Source organism: Lolium rigidum, chromosome 4, assembly GCF_022539505.1.
Source record: "Lolium rigidum isolate FL_2022 chromosome 4, APGP_CSIRO_Lrig_0.1, whole genome shotgun sequence".
In the NCBI taxonomy this organism is placed as follows: domain Eukaryota; kingdom Viridiplantae; phylum Streptophyta; class Magnoliopsida; order Poales; family Poaceae; genus Lolium; species Lolium rigidum.
In genome coordinates this window covers 282062135-282077405 of record NC_061511.1, presented here as the reverse complement: position 1 = coordinate 282077405, position 15271 = coordinate 282062135, and the positions used below count along the sequence as shown (strand labels likewise).

Here is a 15271-nt window from a genome sequence, read left to right as displayed (position 1 = left end):
CGTTGTTGACGACGGGGACGACGGGTCGAAGTAGACGGCGTTGAAGACGACGGTAGGCAGCACCGCCCGACTTGGACGGAAGGCGACCCGTGATGAAGAAGCTGGAGCGGTCGCGCGAGCGCTTCCCAAAAACCTAATTCGCCCTCTCCCGTACGGGATCGCAAGGACGAGTGGTTCCGGAGACCTGCTCTCCCGTTCGCCGATGCACGTCGGCGCGCGGGATGGAGTAGGCTACGATGGCGGCGCAAGCGAGAGAGGTGGAAACCCTAACTCGTGTATTAGATATGTTTCTGCGGTAGCCGGGCAAGAGATTATATAGGCTCGGGAAACCCTAGGCAACGTGGGCCACGCCCACGTCGCACGTTTTGATGTCGCAGCAGTAACGTTGTTGACGACAGGGACGACGGGTCGAAGTAGACGGCGTTGAAGACGACGGTAGGCGGCACCGCCCGACTTGGACGGAAGGCGACCCGTGATGAAGAAGCTGGAGCGAGTCGCGCGAGCGCTTCCCAAAACCCTAATTCGCCCTCTCCCGTACGGGATCGCAAGGACGAGTGGTTCCGGAGACACCGCTCTCCCGTTCGCCGATGCACGTCGGCGCGCGGGATGGAGTAGGCTACGATGGCGGCGCAAGCAGAGAGAGGTGGAAACCCTAACTCGTGTATTAGATATGTTTCTGCGGTAGCCGGGCAAGAGATTATATAGGCTCGGGAAACCCTAGGCAACGTGGGCCACGCCCACGTCGCACATTTTGATGTCGCAGCAGTAACGTTGTTGACGACAGGGACGACGGGTCGAAGTAGACGGCGTTGAAGACGACGGTAGGCAGCACCGCCCGACTTGGACGGAAGGCGACCCGTGATGAAGAAGCTGGAGCGATCGCGCGAGCGCTTCCCAAAACCTAGTTCGCCCTCTCCCGTACAGGATCGCAAGGACGAGTGGTTCCGGAGACCCGCTCTCCCGTTCGCCGATGCACGTCGGCGCGCGGGATGGAGTAGGCTACGATGGCGGCGCAAGCGAGAGAGGTGGAAACCCTAACTCTTGTATTAGATATGTTTTACTGCGGTAGCCGGGCAAGAGATTATATAGGCTCGGGAAACCCTAGGCAACGTGGGCCACGCCCACGTCGCACGTTTTGATGTCGCGGCGGTAACGTTGTTGACGACGGGGACGACGGGTCGAAGTAGACGGCGTTGAAGACGACGGTAGGCGGCACCGCCCGACTTGGACGGAAGGCGACCCGTGATGAAGAAGCTGGAGCGGTCGCGCGGAGCGCTTCCCAAAACCTAATTCGCCCTCTCCCGTACAGGATCGCAAGGACGAGTGGTTCCGGAGACTCGCTCTCCCGTTCGCCGATGCACGTCGGCGCGCGGGATGGAGTAGGCTACGATGGCGGCGCAAGCGAGAGAGGTGGAAACCCTAACTCGTGTATTAGATATGTTTCGCGGTAGCCGGGCAAGAGATTATATAGGCTCGGGAAACCCTAGGCAACGTGGGCCACGCCCACGTCGCACGTTTTGATGTCGCAGCGGTAACGTTGTTGACGACGGGGACGACGGGTCGAAGTAGACGGCGTTGAAGACGACGGTAGGCAGCACCGCCCGACTTGGACGGAAGGCGACCCGTGATGAAGAAGCTGGAGCGGTCGCGCGGAGCGCTTCCCAAAAACCTAGTTCGCCCTCTCCCGTACGGGATCGCAAGGACGAGTGGTTCCGGAGACACTGCTCTCCCGTTCGCCGATGCACGTCGGCGCGCGGGATGGAGTAGGCTACGATGGCGGCGCAAGCAGAGGAGGTGGAAACCCTAACTCGTGTATTAGATATGTTTCTGCGGTAGCCGGGCAAGAGATTATATAGGCTCGGGAAACCCTAGGCAACGTGGGCCACGCCCACGTCGCACGTTTCGAGTCGGTTACAGATAGCCCACGATCCGGGAGCGACCCGAACCGACTAACTGCGACGCGTCCGTCTAGGACTCTGTTCGGCAAAAAGTAAGGAAAGTCTCGGCTCGAGGCTCAATCCACTCACCACGAGCGCGGCGCGCGCGTCGTGACGAGTCGAGACGAGCGAGGAGGAGGAGCGCGCGCGTGTAGCACTCCTTTTCTCACTCACTTACTAGTGGTGGAACAACCCACCTTATAAGGTGGTCTAACTTCCTCCCAACTTTCCATGTGGGACTAAACTTCCCACCTCTTGCCACTCCCTAGTGAGCTGCCACCAATTTGGGCTCAAACTCACAAGGCTGCCACTAAGTGGGCTTTGAGATTTATAGGGAAAATCTGAAATCTAGTATGGGCCACCAAATGTGGGCCCAATATTTCAACAATAGGACCACACACACACACACGAAATCCTAGCCACTTCATCAAAACCTTGTTTGGGAACTGGCGCTATGGGGTCTAGATTATACCGGCATCAGTGCCGATTATGGGGATTGTGAGTTCGGGTTTCCATTTTAGCTTCGGACTATGAGTTCAGGGATTGTTTTGGACTTTTTATTTTCCCTCCCCCTAATTGGAAGCACATGGACGTCACGCTAATCACTCATGGCGAAGACTGAGCAGAACACATGGAGGAGCAGCACGAGATAACGTTTACTAATTTCCAGATCGATCGGCTAGGGCTAGAAGAGAAGAGATCGCGCGCATTCGCATCTCATCATCACGCCGCCGGGCCATTGCGGCTCACGCAAGCTGCTAACTCGCATATGCGATTCAGATCTGGAGTAGACAACAAGAAGAAGCTAGCTAGAGCTAGCCTACACGAGAGGGACTACTAGCACGCATCAAGCTGCTGCTACACAAAAGTACGTAGAGTGATTTAGTAGTACTGGGATGACAGTGCTGTTACGGCACAGTGTTACGGGGTTCGGGATAGATTAAGGGCCCCGAGGCGAGACCCTGTTTAGGAGAGGAGACGGGGATGATGGGGAATGGAGTGTACTGGTGCTTGGAGAAGAGCGAGGGGGCACGTGAGGCGGGTCGAAAGCGAGGACTTTTTGTCCCTTGTTGATCGGAGCAGCTTGTTTAATCCTCCTCCATGGCTGAGCTCCATTGTTGTTCCACCACGCAGCCATGCTGCGCACTCACGAGGCACCAATTCCCGAGGAGGAGAGGGACAGGTCAAAGCGGGGATTGACTGATCGGACACCGGTGAGCCCCTCGCCCCCGCCCCCGCGCGAGCCAAACTGATTGTACTATCATCTCATCTCCGTCGACACCGACATGGATCATGGGTACGCCGGTAGCTGCGTTTTCCCGGTACGAGTCACCCACGGGGAGGGGAGGAGGCCGGCACGGCGGAGTGGCCTGCGGCGAGTACGCGCAGCGCAGAGAGCAAGACGACACGACGTGACTTGACTGCTGGACTGGATAAGTACTGTAGACTGTAGTAGGGTCTCTCCGGCCGTGTGCGGTATGAGGAAATGGCGTCTTTTCCGATGGTGGCACTGGCATGGCGCGGCGGCGCCCACCGGCGGTGTGGCAGCTTCAATGAATGCACGATAGACGGGCCCGTCGCCCCTGCCGCTAAGCGTACGCTCGCTTTTCAATAATGGAGGTTCGCACCTGCAGCAAGAGTGATGGAGGTTTTTACTGTTTGTTACAGGATGGTACTGTTGGGCGACGGCGCGGGCGGAGGACGTTGATCGTCGGTCGGAGAAGGCGGCGACAGGAGTCGGGAGCGAACGACGGCCCGTTGTCAATGGCCGCTGGAGAGCTTTTTGCACGTTTAGAAAAACAGCTAAGTTTCCGGCCTTCAAAAGCTGGACCCTTGGGCCTGCTATAGCCCATCTGTCCAGACGGAGGAATAGCTGCGGGGGTACTGAAACTAGGCGGGGCCGATATGGGCTGGGACCGGCAGCCATTCGGCCCATATGGCTCGACTAGTGAAATCAAAATGAGGAACTCCACTTTGAGTACTCAAACAAAGGGGAAGTGAAAGTCTTACTTCTTTTGGGTTCTTTTTACTGTTCTAGTTGCAACCGCTTTTATTTTTATTTTTTGTAGATTCTTCTTGCTCTTGGATCGCGCCAGATCAAGCTAGGGAACTAAGAGCATCTCCAGCCGCGTCCACCAAAGCGTCCACCAAACCGCGCCTGATTGAGCGTTTGGGGGACGTGTTTTGTTTGTGCCGCCTTTGGGGGACGTCGCTCCCCAGCCGCGTCCCACAAACGCCGCCCCAAACGAATTTTGGTGCACGAAAATAAAGGTTTTCATTCAATTTTGATTATATATTACATCTAAACCTACACTACTGACCGCCCGGCAGTGCGTTCGACGGCCCCGCCCCGTCGTCGCCTCCCCTACGCCGTAGCTCCTCCTGCGCGCGCCTCCTCTCCTTGCGTTCGGCGTTGGCCCGACGGCTTCGTTCCCGCCGCGCATCCTCCCCAGCCCTCCTCTGCTGCGCCGCCTGGAGGGAGAGCTCGATGGCGCGTAGAATCTGCGCCTCTTCGCGGGCACGGGCGTCGTCCTGGAGCTTCTTCTTCGACTCAAAGGACTCGACGAGCGCGCGTTGCTAATCGGCCGTCTCGTCCGGGTGCGGCCCGTCGTCGTCGGACCACTCGAACTCGTCGTCGTCCTCCACCTCGGTCTCCTCCGCCTCGGCCTCCTCCTCCTCCATTGGCGCATCGTCCTCCACATCTGTTGGCGCCTCCATCATCGCCGCCGCCAACACGTCGGCCTCCGCCGCCAACTGGTCCGCCCGCCTCCCCTAGATCGCCGCCAGCGTCGCCTCCCGCTGCCGACGCTCCTCCGCCGCCAGCTGCCGCTGGTGCTCGATCGACTCCTGCCGCCGGCGCTCGATCGACTCCCGCCGATCTCGGTACAGCGCATCCCGCTCGGCGAGCTGGCGGCGGCGCTCGTCGGCCCACCGCTGCTCCATCTCCGCCCGTGCACGGCACCGTCGCGCCTCTTGTCCCGTTGAGGCGTCGGACGCCGCAACGGTGGCGTCCTCGCTGCTCTCGCCATGCTGCTGCGCCGTCGCGGCCTCGCCGGCGGCGGGGCCATGGGTGCGAACGCCGCCGGATCCGCCGCTCGCGCCGCCTCCCGCTGGCCGGCGGGCCTCGCTGCCGCATTGCCTCCCGCCGGCTGCCGACGGTGTGCACGCCATCGCTCTTCCCGGGCCGCTGCCGAGGGGTCGGTGTCGACTTGCGTTTCCGGGACCGCAAGTGGAGGAGACGGCGGTGGAGGGAAGTGGCCAGCGCCGGGGCGGTTCGCCATTGCTACTGGTGGTGGAGGAGACGGCGGTGGAGCGACGAGGGCTGTGTTTGTTGCAGGCGGGGTGTGGTGGCTACCATTGAGCCGGGAGACCTTTTATAGACGCCGGCATCGGGAAGAAAGCGCGGGAACAGGCGAGAAGAGGCGGGAAAATCGCGCGGGAACGGGCGGTGGCGTGCGAACGCCGGCGACGCGTGGAGGCTGCGCAGCACCGACGAGACGTCTCGCCTGCCCCTCCGTCGCCATTAAGGCAAAGATGCCGCCGTGTGTCACTGCGCGCGAATAACTTCCGTCGCGAGGTAGGCGACGGTTAGGTTAAAATTAACTGTGCCACTGACGGGTCGGCCCCGCCACTCCCCGCCTCGCTTTTCGTTGTGTCCGGCGTGCCCGGAGCGTCCCCTGTGGGACGGGGACGGGCTCGGGGCGCCGGACACCGTATGGGGGCGCGCCGGACAAAAAATGGGCTTTGGGGGACGCGGCTGAAACGGTTTTTTTGTCCGGCGCACCCCAAATCCCTTTGGGGGACACTTTGGGGGACGCGGCTGGAGATGCTCTAATCATGGAATGGGTTCTATCACTTCACAGCTCCAACAAATGCACTTGCAGAACCTGAAACTAACGTGACTAGCAAGGGTAGATGCGGAACTTTTGCAGGAGAAAACGGTACTCATTTGGTACTGATTAGGCAGTACATGATATGTAGAGATTTCCTGCTACACACAAGCTTGAGTGACTGCAATTTCCTACAACAGCAATAGAGTGATCACCAGCACAAAACACCAATGAGGACTGCAAGTGTTATGTGGCTGCTAGGGTTTGGGAGGGAGAGAGAGGGCTGCGAGGGCACGAGAAGGCCAGCCGGGGGCCTTTTGCCCACGGCCGGGCAAGAGGGAAGGGATGTCCTTCTTAATTCTTGCTTGATTAGATTGATACATCTCCTCTCCATATATAGAGAGGTTTACTTGACTCCCAAGCAAGACTTACTTGACCCCTAAGCAAACCATAAGACTAACGGGCCCAGGCCCATGACGTACTCTAACACTACACCCCACCTGGACATGCAGCTCGTCCTCGAGCTGCAACCTAAACAAACCATTACTCGACGCAACACAACCCTAATACCTAAAAACGAGCCTTTTACATCTCGGCTTGTTTTATTACTCTGAATCTGAAATAGACTGGGACGCTTTATTGTTGACCCCTGAACATAAAGTGAACACCATCCACCCATCGGACGTGCACCTGTACAACCACCTGGATCCCATGGAAACCAGCGGGACAAAAGGAGCCCGCGCGGCGGCTGTCGGCGGAATGCAGTGGTGCTACGCGGTGCGCTCCTGTCGGTGACACCATGCCTTCTCCCCGCCGGATGACTGTCGATGGCGCAGACTTTGAGGTCGCTGCCCGCGGGAAAAACAGCATGTTCGCCGCCCGTGGGGGAAACCGCACACCCAAGATCCCCAACGCAGCGGACGAGATCGAGGTCCCTTGCGCAACGAAGCGCAACTTGGAGGAGCTGCAGCTCGCGGATCACGCATCTCCTCGCACACGCCGACGCACTAGGAGGCCGCGCGCAGCAGCCTGCAGCCTCACCGCCGCCGACACGTGGCGGATAGCGATCCAAGTCGGAAGCGGTGACGGCGACGGAGGGAAACGGACATGGTGGAAGGGCATCCCCGGCGGTGTCGATGTAGAGCCCGGGGCCAAGGTCGCTCCCACACCGCCGAAAGGCAGGGACGGCGTCGGTGGCGGCAGCAGCCGCTGCTGCGGTGTTGGTGGCGACGGCAGCTGCTGCTGGCTGCGTTGCGGCTGCCCACCGAACGGCGGGGATAGCGGCGGTGAGGACAGCAGGCTGCGGCGGCGGCGTTGGTGGCGGCGGCGGCTGCTGTTCGTCGTTGTAGCGTCCCGGTGGGGAAGAAGGCGGCCGGCTCGCCGGAGAAGAGGGACCCCGGCGCCGAGGAGATGGTGGACGGCGGCGGCGGGGACCGCAGCAGCCCGGCGTCGGGTGGCGGCGGCAACGAGCAACGGCGTCGGGCCGCGGCAGCCCGGCGATCGTGGCGGAGGCCGCCTGGTGCGTCGGCTGCCACGGCAGCAGCGCCGCCGGCGGTGGAGGCCCGTAGGGGCCAGCCAAGTAGAGGTGGATCTCCTGGACCGCGGCGGCGAGATCGCGGAGGGCTGCGGTGATCTCCGCTGGGGAGAGAACGGCGGGGACGTCGGATTGCAGCGGCGGTGGGTGCGAAGAACTCGGTGGAGGGCTGGACATGATCGAACCGGGAAAACTGATACCAAGTGTTATGTGGCTGCTATGGTTTGGGAGGGAGAGAGAGGGCTGCGAGGGCGCGAGAAGGCCAGCCGGGGGCCTTTTGCCCACGGCCGGGCAAGAGGGAAGGGATGTCCTTCTTAATTCTTGCTTGATTAGATTGATACATTTCCTCTCCATATATAGAGAGGTTTACTTGACTCCCAAGCAAGGCTTACTTGGGCTGCGAGGGCGCGAGAAGGCCAGCCGGGGGCCTTTTGCCCACGGCCGGGCAAGAGGGAAGGGATGTCCTTCTTAATTCTTGCTTGATTAGATTGATACATCTCCTCTCCATATATAGAGAGGTTTACTTGACTCCCAAGCAAGGCTTACTTGACCCCTAAGCAAACCATAAGACTAACGGACCCAGGCCCATGACGTACTCTAACACCAAGTGTACCTACACATGCAGTAAAGCATTCCCCAGTTTCATGCCCTTTCTTTTTTTTGGAAAATCTGGGATCATTTCTGGCTCCAATTCATAGAAATCACAAAAACTACAGCTTTCCCAGTTGCTTAATTATACACAGCCAAAATGACGGCCGGCTGCTGCAGCCATAAGAAGCGGAAACGAAGATAACAAGTTCAGCTCGGCATGATGGATTCAACAGCACCAGCTTACATAACAGGGAGCAACTGGCGCCCCCAACTGGTCTTGCTAGCAGTGAACTACCTTTACCAGATTATAACGAAAAGGCAACAATAAAGCTAATTAGCTTTCTAAAAAGGCATATATTTTGGAACGGAGGTAGTAATACATTGGTGGCTGTAGCAGGAAACATGACAGATCCGTTGAATGTCATTGTCTCCTTCATTTGCCAGTCCTTCCTCTTCTGGAGAGGTACGAAGGGATTATGGAACAGTCAACTTCAGTTATACACTAGCTATACTCCTACAGTGGACTTGCCATCTACATGCTCCTCTGATCAGGCAAGGCCAGCTAAACCAGACAGTGGAGTTTCAACTGATCGATCCTGGCGAGCAAAACGCGACATTAGGGAGTACATATATTCGGGCTCTAGCATTACCCATGAACCACTATATATACTAACTATGCATTCAGACTGGACAAGAGCAATGGATTGACAACATATATTACCTGCAGATCCTGGCCCATGTGTTCCTGTTCATTTTCGTCTTGGTTGTTGTCTACATTGCTCCTCATATTGCCCCCCCTGAAGCCAATTCTTCAGATTCCGACTACTCCTGTCAATCAAACAAAATAATAGTGAGTGCACTTTCAGGCTCTAGAATAGCAGCCAACTACTAAGATAAAGTAGATCCACGGACAGGAGATTAAATAACCAGATTAACTACATATACTGGAATTTAAGTAGTGAAGCGCTCATTATCGAAAAAATATACTGGAAAAGAGCAACATATTAACAATGTATATTACCTCCAGATTTGGCTCGATGTTTGCCTCCATGCTGTAGGGCTCACTTGTGTAAAATAGGTGCCATTTCTTCTGAATGTCTCCATCATCTGCGTAAGCCTCGACATGCTGGATATGACTAAACTTGTCCCACTCAGAGCCAGACTTTCCCGCAACCATGGAAGCGAGTAACTTCGGGCCGCGGTAGTCCAGCAGCAAATGACTGGGATTCACAGTCTGCAGGTATAGTGGAAGTTGTCTCTCACTGTTAAAAAACCCCAGTCGGAGTCTCCGGAGTGCAGTCATCTCCTGCACCGATTCAAGATTTGGGCAAAAGAGAATCTCAGAGCATCTCCAGCCGCGTCCCCCAAACCGCGCCGGATTGAGCGTTTGGGGGACGTGTTTCGTTCGTGCCGCCTTTGGGGGACGTCGCTTCCCAGTCGCGTCCCCCAAACAAAAATTCGGAAATTTTAAACTTAAGGAGATTCGTCCAAACTTATATAGATTCGAACGAAATTTGACTAAATTTAAACTAAACCTAATCTAGAACCACTTGCGGCGGCCGGAGGCGTCGTAGTACTGCTGGAAGTTGTACATGTCGTCGGTGACAACCTCCTGCTTGACGCGCTCGCCGACGGGCTCGTCCTTCACCGCGCCGCTTGGTCCTGCCTCGCCGTCGTCGGTGAGGTCCACCAGTGGCTTGCCGGAGTCGCGGAAGAACAAGGCGATCGCCGCGTCGAGATCGCCCCTCCAGGCGTCCTTGTCGTTCATGGACGCCAAGAACGCCGCCCGCAGACCTGGGCAGTCCTCGGGGTCATCGCTGCTGGCGATGAGCCGCTGCTGCCGCTCATACTCCGCCAGCAGCGCCGCCTGCGACGCTTCCTCCGGCTCCTCCTTCACCTCCGGCTTCGGAATGAGGAGGGCGCCGCCGCGCCTCCCTTGCTGCCGCCGGCTGCCGCTGCCGCTGCCGCCACGCCTCTTGTTGGTGGGCGTCGCCGGCTCCTCCTTCACCTCCCGTTTGCGGCGCCGACCGGTAAGACGAGGAAGACGGCGTCGATCGCGCCGGTCCTGAGGAAGAAGAGTGCGAGGAGGACGAGTACGTCGTCCTCCTCGGCTGCCATTGAGGAGACGGCGGCGGCGACGACGGCATCTCCAGCCTTGGAGCGCCGTTGCGGATGCCGCGGATGACGTTCTCGAGGGTGCGCCCCGGAACGCCCCAGAACAGGGCGCGGCCGTCCTTGTTCCAGCTATTGGGGCCGCCGACGAGCCCCTCGTTGTTGTGCATCTCGATGTCGTACTTCGCCTTGAAGTACGTCGTCCACCAGGCGTCGTTGTTGTCGACCGCCCACGTCGGATCCAACCGCTCCTGGGCGGTGAGTTGAGCCCGACGGGCCTTGACGGTGTCCCACCATTGGTCCGTGCGCGGCTTCGGCGGCGGCGGAACGCCAATGCCGTTCACGGCCATCTTCCAGCCCGCCGGCTGCTTCGCAGCCGCATGTCCGGCGGGACTGGATACCGGGCGTGGTACAACGCCCACGCCTCCGGCACGGTGAGGCTGCCGCGGCCGAAGACGTTCGCCGCGGCGATCTTGCGGGAGGACGAGCTCGACATTTTTGGAGAGACGAGGAGAAGATCTGGGAGGGGGGAGGCGGCGGCGACGAGAAGGTTTGTGAGCGGTGAGAAACTGCAGGGCGTCTTTAAACAGCGGCGGCAGCGGGTGGTTGCACGCAATAACGCCGGCGCGGACGGCCACGTGGCCATGCACGACGAGACGCGTCCCTGCGTCGCCTGAGAAAACAGGGACGCCATTAACGTCGCTTGACCAAAGGTAGGCGACGGGGTTTTAGGCTTCCGAGCCGCTGACGCGTCGGGCCCGCGTCGCTTTGCCTCGCTTTTCGTTGTGTCCGGCGTGCCCGGTGCGTCCCCTGTGGGACGGGGACGAGCTCGGGGCGCCGGACACCGTATGGGGGCGCGCCGGACAAAAATGGGCTTTGGGGGACGCGGCTGGAACGGTTTTTTTTGTCCGGCGCGCCCCAAATCCCTTTGGGGGACGCTTTGGGGGACGCGGCTGGAGATGCTCTCAAGCTTTTGCAATTTGGGGAAATTGGAAATCCTGGTCAGGTAAGGGATGTCATACAGCTTGAGCTCAACAACGGAACCAAAGTTTTCAAGAGACTGAAGACCCTCGACACTCCGTATGGTCAGTTTTTTCAAAAAGCTTGCATGGACGGAAAGACCACGAGGGATACACCGCAATTTGCAATCTTCGATACAAAGTTCCTCCAATGCAGGCATAGCTTGCACTTCTTCCTCCCACTCCCACTCCTCCCATTGCACCATTCCTTCTAAGGCAATGTTGTTCATTCTCGGAAAAGCAACCACCACCTGAGATGAAGAATGATGGCAATGGCTATCGGGCCGTAGGAATTCAGGGCCAACACGCTTGATTGCTGGAGCACGACGGACCCTGTAACAACACCAAACATGGGAGCTGAGATAGTCCATCAGGGAGCTGGGTACAGCTAGCCAAGTTCCACATCATTAGAGTCCTGAGGCTCACGAAGTGAACCTCTGATGTCGACATCATCCATCTAGGGAGCTGACGCCCGAAATATCCTTGGATAATAATATCTTCTATGCAAGGTGGAGGACAAAGCTCATCAAACACCTCCTTAATTATTCCTTGGTCCTTCTCAGAGATCCCATCTGTGACCACTCCATCGTCGCTTGTTCTGTGACTGCAATATAGTCCCAAAACTGAAAGATACAACTTTGTACTAAGCCTGGCCTTCGAGGCAAATGAGGCAGAAGATAAATCTCCTAGACCCACTAATAAAATGACCTTTAGGTTGGAAAGTAGCCCAAGCTCTTCTAAACTACACCAATCACCGTCCATTTGGGCTAGGAACCCATGTAGTGTCCTCAAATTTGTTAAAGCATGGAAACCCTTGGGCACAATATTTATACATGTGTCTTCAAGGCAGAGATATCTCAACTCCGATAACATTATAATGCTATTGGGGAGTTTCACAAAATTTCCACAACCATCAAGACAAATGTGCTGTAAGAATTTCATCTTGTGGATGTTCTCTGGCAGGTTGTTTATATCATCACACTTCCTTAGTGTCAAGTATCTCAAGTGTTTGAGCTGATACAAATTATCAACGAAGTGGGAAAATTTTGAGGACTCTATATGTAGAGTACGTAAACTTGAAAAGGTATTCAAGGAGTCGCTGGACCGAATCTTGAAATTCCCAATTAGTATGAGGGATCTTAGTGATTTCTGCTCTTGTAAAGTCCTCCACTCAAATTCATCTGATTCCACTCCTTTGGTTTCTATAGACAACCTAAGAAACCTTTGTGAACTAAATTTACTATTAACAATTTCTCCATTTTGAGCTACCAATGTTTCATCTCTAGTCAAAAATTGAGCAAATGAGCGAACAACATCATGCATGTTGCAAACATAGAAAGAGATGTGTGGTCTATACGGCTCTATAAGGTTCCTCAGTATTAGCTCTCTATGGTATTCTATTCCTAACTCTTCCAATCTATCTGAATTCCCATGAACAAACCCTTCACCAATCCACATGCCTACAACTTCATCAAGTAACTCTGACTTCTTAGGTTTAAGTGAAAAGTGTAGAAAGCATTGTTTTAAACAGGGGGACAAATCCTCATAGCTAAGATATAATGCATGATTGAGCTCTTCTGGCATTTGAGATACTGACCATATAGCATCATTCAAAACTTTTTCCCATTCACATCGTTCTTTCTCCTTCTGGCATAGGAGTCCTCCCATCACTTTTACAGCAAGCGGTAAACCATCACATTTGGCTATAATTTGTAATCCAATATCCTTTAGCATATCAATCTCATGTTCACTTTTCTCATCTGTGAATACCTGCAAGAAATTTAAACCAACTAAGTTAATAAGGAAGGCATTATAGCTAAAGCTAGTACAGAGTATCATACTTTCATTTACATATATAGTATCACTCATCGAATAAAGAAACTAACGCAGGGGTGACACGTATTTTCTAAACATTGCAAGCCCAGTTAGTTGAATTACCACATGCTCATGTGTACTAGTATCTTTTTCTCTCTATTTTCATCATGAAAGGAAAGAGCGTAAATGTCCCGAAAAAAAATCTAGCAAGAAAATCATCCAATAAATTATACGTAACTCGAAATATGAGGGAAGTGGTGGTGTCGTTTTGGTGAACTCATGTCAAAAAAATTATGGTAAAAAACATCAAAAGCCCTTGCGTTTTAATTTCGGTCACAAAAAATTGCACTCCTAATAAGACATTCATATGCAAGTGTATGGGAAGAGTTTGTAGTTAAGCATTGAACATGCAGGAAAGTCTAGCTAGTATTCATTAGTGAACATGTTAGTATGAACTTGCGTTAGAGAATAAAAGAAATTAACCTGCTTCTTGAGCAATAACCATGATTCTTCAGGCTCTAACTTGTCAACATGGTGGTACGGATGCACCGCTTTGATTCCTCTGGCAACAACCATATGTCTTGTTGTGACGAGGATCCGACTGCCGGGGGCGCCATGACTAAATGGAGCCTTCAACAAATTGTTCCATTCATTGTCGCCCCACATATGGTCTAACACAAGAAAGAATTTCTTATTCTTTATTGCACTGACAAGAGCCGGCACAAGTAGAGACCTGTCTTGAGTTCCACCCTCATGAAGGATTCCTTTGGCGGCGACGATGGCAGTCTTCAGCAGCTCAACCTCGCTGAACTCTTTTGTGATGCTTAGCCATATCTTTGTATTGAACCCATGCTCGATAGCCTCATCATTGAAAACCTTCTTGGCGAGAGTGGTCTTGCCAATCCCACCGACACCAACAATGGCGAACACCATGATGCTATCATTACCATTTTTGTTTCTCAACTTCTCCACCAGGGCATTTGTATCCTCCTCGATCTTCTCCCCCACCACACTCGATCGCTCCAACACCGGATCTGTTTTCCGGTAAGAAGCATTGGGCCTGGCCGTCCTCCGATCCTCATAGGAACCGAGGTGGAGGAAGCTGAATGCAACACTTCTCTCCTTGATGTCGCCAAGTCACTGGTTGAGCTTCTTGATGCGGCCGCCGATTTCATGGGCGAATCGGGGATTCCGCAAGCAGAAGAGCAAGGGGTTGCAGCATCCCAGGTCGGGCGCGGACGATCCCTGCTCCATGATCTTGAGCTGACAGAGGTCGAGGATGTCGGTAGCCTCGTACATGGCGCGCTTGAGCTGCGCCACCCACTCCTGCACGCTCTCGTCGGTGATGCGCCTCCTCTCGGCGTCGGCGAGGAGGTTCTTGAGGTCCTTTAGCTTCACTCCCATCTTGTCGATCTCGCCGGAGACGCCGAGCATCACTCCCAGCTCCTCTTCCGCCACCTGCTTGAGCAGGTCGGCGAGGTAGGACGCGAAAGCGTCCAGCACCATCGCCATGACTTCTCTTTCTAGATGTTTGAATTGTTCACTGTCACAGGGAATGTTGAAGGTGTAAAGTTGCAAAGCAGTAATTGGCGTTTTTATAGCTGGATGTCTGATGCTAAGGGTGGCTAGGGAGCTAGGTGGATTCTTAGCTTGAACAAGGCAAAAGATCGATGTTGTCTTTTCTTGAAAGGCTCGCAAGGCACAGGCCATGGCTTCTTTTCATTTTTGGCATGGCAAGAAACGAATTCCTTCCATCCTGCATGTGTTTGTAATCCGGAACAATGTTGAGTATGCACTCATCTAAAAATATAATCATAATCCCCGGTGTGTAATGCTCCGCCGCGCCGGCGTTCTGCTATGCTGGCTTGGCGTGGCTTGTATCGGTCATGCCCGTACATGGAGCCCCACTGGGCTTTGTCTTTATGGGCTATGGCCCAAGTGGATTGGACTGGCGTGCTTACAAAAGAGAGGGCAGCTACGCTCGGCGATTTACACAAAAATAATCCTTTGTTGCAACTATAGCACATACTGACCCTCCGGGCAAACTATTTCATCCATCTAACCCTTTTGTGTGGCGCCCCTCCCATGGACGCCACACAGTCATGTGTGGCGCCCGTGCCTGCGGCGCCACTCTCCCAGCCGACGTGGCGCACTCGACGCTGAGCTGTGCGCCGATTCGACGTGGCAGGATGTGTGGTGTCGCTTCCATCGGCGCCACATTGTGAAACTGTGGCGCCGCTCGGAAGGGCGCCACACATCCACTTAAGTGTGGCGCCCGAGCAGCCCCCAGCCCGACCCTCTTCTTCTTCTCTCTTCTCTGTTTCTTCAAGACTGGAAGGCGGCCCGGCGGTTCCTCCTCCTCCCCCCTCTCCCCCCACCAAATCGGCCACGAATTCGTCAGATCTGACCGGCCAATCTCTTCCCCATCCATTC

At 55.2% G+C, this 15271-nt stretch overlaps 1 pseudogene; it reads right to left on the bottom strand.

The window, feature by feature from the left end:
- The window catches only part of LOC124648868, a 38384-nt pseudogene extending 24009 nt beyond the window's left edge, over positions 1–14375 (bottom strand).
- Positions 14376–15271: the final 896 nt, after the last annotated feature.